Below are 5,124 nucleotides of genomic sequence, written 5' to 3'. Positions count from 1 at the left end.
TGGTGTGTGCTGTCAGGCTAAGAAAACCTTGAAGGGAAATAGGTACTTACCAGTAAGATGAGTAATTGCTAAGTTTTAGGCTTGCAGTTTGTTGGGTGGTCTCAAAAATTCCTGTTTGGTTGCCTAGGTATCTTAAGGGCTGGGGAAAGGGCTTCATTTGTTCACACGTGTATACATAAAGAACAATTTTTACCGCCCAGTGAATGGCAGGCCCCCTAAGGACTAGCAAAGATGAAACAAGCACAAGAATTCCACTTGCCAAGGGAAAAAAGGTGACTGAACTGAGGATCGAATCGGGGATTCAGTCCTCAAGGAGTCCTTTCAAGAAAATTCCAGAGGCAAAACCTGGTCTTGCTGGATCATAAGGAGCCAGGTCAGACTCTTCTTGTTTCTTCTTGCTCCAGGAATTTTCTTGGTGGCACTCTCAGCAGGAGGAATGAATCCCAGATTAAGACAGTCTCCTGGCAGATGAGAAAACAGAGATACTTTCTAATCTCTGATCTTGATGAGTGCCTAGAAGCTGCATCTCCCAGTTTGTCTGAAAGAAATGCACTGTCATATCTGAGATTTTTAGTATGTGATTTATCTTATGAGGGCTTCTTACAGGCCTTTGAAGTAGCTGGAGGAGAGGGATTTGGTTCGTTTCTCATGTTCATGCCAAATCCCATGGTAAGTAGACGAACTTGAGGTTATGAGGTGATGCAGTATATGTATTATGGAACACAATAAATAATTGTCTGAACAGCTTCTGTTGCCTGTGGCTTTACAACTTGGGGTTGAATTTCCTTCTGTTCCCTGGCAGGTTCTGCCAACCTCCTCTTTTTCACACACACACACGCCACCTCCTGTAATCTTCAGTAATCTTTTTTTTTCCTGGAGGAGCAGTGCCATGCACTGCACCTGTGAATGACTGTGAGACTTACCTCCCTGCCAAGTTTGTTTAAAATTCACCCATGGGTTAGCAAGCACAGACAAATAAGTTCTGCCTTGTTACCTAGTCTTATTTCTTCAGGAAGTTGAACTTTATTAAAAAACCAAAAAGAAAACACAAGGTTGAAAAATCAAGCTCTAAGAAATTTAGAAATGCTTGGATTTAAGTTGCTCAAATGCTTGCCAGGATCTGATCTGAATTAGCACCATTTTTTCTTGCTGTTGGACACAGTGGGAGGAAGTGCATATAGATTTCATATGCTTCAGTTCCTTATCTGTGAAACAGCAAGGTATGCTCAGTCCTCTCTCGGAGGTTTCAGGATTAATATTTCAAGTATCATGGGATGTGGATACCTTTTGTGAATACATAGGTGTACAGAGATGGTAGCTTTTCCACGTGGATGAGCTAGGTCAGCCTGGAGTCCATAGGATTTGACTAGTTCCTGGAATGTATGTACTTTCTCCTATGTTGTTGATGAAGACACTAGCTAGCTGAGTTGCCAGCTTTTTCTGTACTCCGGTGTTGACACATTTTGTGCCTGTCGTCACTCACGCTAAACAAGAGCTTGAACACACTCAGATTTTCACTGCTGTTGTTCAGTCGGGTTTTAGTTTGCTGTTGACAACCAGTTGTAAGAATTTTCTTAATTTGTGCAAAGCGTTTGGCACTGTTCCACATGACATCCTTGTCTCTAAATTGGAGAGACATGGATTTGATGGGTGGACCACTCAGTGGATAAGGGATTGGCTGGATGGTCACACTCAAAAAGTTATGGTCAATGGCTCAATGTCCAAGTGGAGACCAGTGATAAGTGGCATTCCTTAGGAGTCTGTACTGGGACATGTGTTGTTTAATATCTTTGTTGGCGACATGGAGATGGAAGATGATCTGAGGGCTGGAACACCTGTCCCATGAAGACAGGCTGAGAGTTGGGGCTGTTCAGCCTGGAGAAGAGAAGGCGCGGGGCAGACCTTATAGCAGCCTTCCAATACTTGAAGGGGGCCTACAAGAAAGCTGGAGAAGGACTTTCTACAAGGGCATGTAGTGATAGGACAAGATGTAATGGCTTTAACCTGAAAGAGGGTAGATTTTTATTGGATGTAAGGAACAAATTCTTCACTGTGAGGGTGGTGAGACACCAGAACTGGTTGCCCAGAGTTGTGGATGCCCCATCCCTGGAAATGTTCAAGGACAGGTTAGATGGGGCTTGAAGCAACCTGGTCTTAGTGGAAGGTGTCCCTGCCCATGGCAGGGGCGTTGGAACTAAACGATCTTTAAGGTTCCTTCCAACCCAAACCACTGTATGATTCTAAGATTAATGTTGACTGAATAACCTGAATTTCTGGGTGTGTTCTAAGGAGGGAAAAAAAAAACAATCCAGAAACAGGTCTTCTGCATGGAAAACTTCACCTCCAGTGGGTCTTGAGCAGATCTAAGCACCTTCTCCTGGGAGGAAAGTAGTGGCAGACTTGCCTGTCAATGTGGCTGCCCAGTCTCTCATCTGACCCTCATGGTATTGTACTATGGGCTCTCTGCAGAGGCTGGAACCTTGCTATGGTGGAGCTGGGAACCACACTAAACAAACAGCTTTGTTTTCTCCGAAGGTTGCACAGGTCAGATAAAAAGCAGTGCTAGGTAGCATGAGTAAACTTCAGAGAAGATCTTTCTCTGTCTCTCCAGTATCAGATGCATCATTTACCCAGTGGTGAGAATGGGATGAGGTTTTCTAAAAGGTCACTTAGTGGAAAAAAAAATACCACTTGGTGCTTCTGTATAGAAGTCTATTCTTTAACTGAAACTTGCAGTTTACTATTTTTAAGAGCACTCCCATAGATAAAGAGACATGTTTTCAAACCTGGGCAGGCCTTAACCAAGCTTAGAACTTTAGTTTGTAGTTAGGAACAGCTGATTCACTGGCAGAAAAACACTGTGGTATTTTGCACATAAACCAATTGAGAACCAAGCCCAGGGCTGAGCATCAGGGTATTGGTACACCCCTGACTGATGTTGTAGTTGGACAAGTACTTTCTCAGAGGGCAGTGTTCGGTTTCAGCATCTCCGCTTCAAGCTGTCTCTTCAGTTTTGCTGCTGCAGTTGTTCCTGCTACTGTTTGGTCATCGGAGCTTAAAATGCCTTGGTAGGGTGGGGAGAAAGGAGGGGTTTTTTAACCTGAATCTGCTCTCCAGGCTGGTTCACTGCACAAGTCTACAAATAGCTAAACCAGTCTATCAGACAGGACAGCATACAAACAGGCGCTGGGTTCACTTAAGCCCACAATGCCACCAGGCAGCTCTTGCCAGGCTGTCCGGCGTGAGGTGTCAGTTGGCTGGCGTGTCCCCACTTGGGAGGCCGGTCTCGGGGCGGGGGTTTCCTTCTGCTGCGCTTATTTGGAGCTGTGCACACCGCCTGTAAATCGTGGAAGCACTGAAGGGGGAAAGAGCAGTTCAGCTTCAGCTTACTCTGAGATCCAAGTTTCCTTCACTTGGCTCCTTGGAAAGGGGGAAGGCATGGTCGTGGTTTTAAATTTCTATTATGCATTGTAGCAAAACCAATGGAGTACTTGGTACTTGGGAAACCATGCTGCCTGTGCAGACTTCTCGTGTTTTTTGAATAAATAGTTTGTTCCTGAACCTCTTGCAGCATGTAGTTTTTGTTTCAGCAAGGTATTTGCCTCGCAGCTCGGGAGCTGTGGCTGTAGCTGTTGCCTGCTTGGGGTGTGGGGCTCCGTTGGGTTTCATGGGGATTTTGCTCCAGGGAGCGTGCAGAAGCCAGGCTCTTGGTCTGGCAGCCGTGGTCTGCAGTTTGCTGGCTGACCACTAGCAGCGGACAACGTGTGCGGCGTGAATTGCTGAGGGCCCTCTGTACGCGTCTGGAGGGAGGAGTGCCGACTGTCTGAACTGCACTTGCAGGCTTCATGCTGCCCAGGCAAACACCTTTTTTATAGAAACATATTTTAAGCAAAGGTAGAAAGCAAAACAGCTCGCTTGAGAGCAAAGGCTAGAAGTCAGGACGCAGAGCCCTAATCAGACTCGAGGAGACTGTCGCATTTGGGGAAGGGGTCGAGGGGCTTTTGCCATCACTTTTGCATGCTGGAGTATGCAAGAGTATGCAATCACCCAGGCTCCAGCCAGCTTTCCTCCAGCCTCACCTGGGCATAGAGCAGGAGCCTAAGCTGTCCCGCTGATCCTCAGAACAGGGCTGCAAATGTGTTGTACAAATAAACTCATCAGCACTGCTCTCCAGTCTAATAAAATAAACTAAACCACTGTTCATATGTACTATGAAAAAGGTCAGAGGACAGTAACCCAAAATACTGCAGTGAAGAAGCAGCACTTTCTTGTAAGAGTGCTGCCATTTTAGTGGGGTAGCAGTGAGAATAAGCAGAATGAGCGCTAGTCGTGTGTTCAGTAGCTTGCGGAGTCCCCTTAGAGTGCTGTCAAAGTCGAATCATAGCACTCTGCCAGCTTCAGGGAGAATTTTTGGACTTGAACAATATGGGTGGAAGAAGGAGTCTTAAAACTAAGACATGGAAACCATTCACTAAGGGTTTGAAAAGCCAGTTCCTAGGGTTTTGCACACAGGCATGATCTTCCTGATGTTCTGACTCTGGCATGTTTGTAAATATATATGTGACAACATGATGCAGATTAGATAATAAAGCATGTGGCTCTCTATTAAGACCATGATTGCTGTCCTATTCCTTGTAGCGGTGAAGTCCTAGAAATACAGATGATTCCTAAACCTTGCCTAAAAACTGTCTTGATGTAGTTTGTTTGGACAAGACAGAACTGATCTGCTTGAGCAAGATTTTTGCTATTGCTGAAACTGTTTTGACAGCCATCCTGTACCTTCAATTACTTGTGAGTGATCTGGAGGAAAAAGGCATTTTTGCAGAATCTCAGCAAAAAAAAAACCAAATTCTGAGCTCCCATGAAATTCACCCCTGTTTATCAAGGTATTCTCAGTGTGTGTGAGAACAGGACTATGCTCTGGATTTAGAGCCAACTCAAAAACTGGATTGTGACAGGCTGGTTGTACCCTACTGATGTTTTGTGGGGTTTTCGTTTTGTTCTTTTTTTTTTTATTTTTTTTAACAGCAGCAGAGTTGAAAAGGTGGCATTTGTGCATCTTCAGTTTGCTGCTTTTATTACTTCAACTTCTATCAGATTGCAGAGACCTCTGTGCTTTCTTTT

This window comes from Egretta garzetta, unplaced genomic scaffold, assembly GCF_000687185.1.
Source record: "Egretta garzetta isolate BGI_Z169 unplaced genomic scaffold, ASM68718v1 scaffold64, whole genome shotgun sequence".
NCBI classification, from domain to species: domain Eukaryota; kingdom Metazoa; phylum Chordata; class Aves; order Pelecaniformes; family Ardeidae; genus Egretta; species Egretta garzetta.
This window is presented reverse-complemented; position numbering follows the sequence as displayed.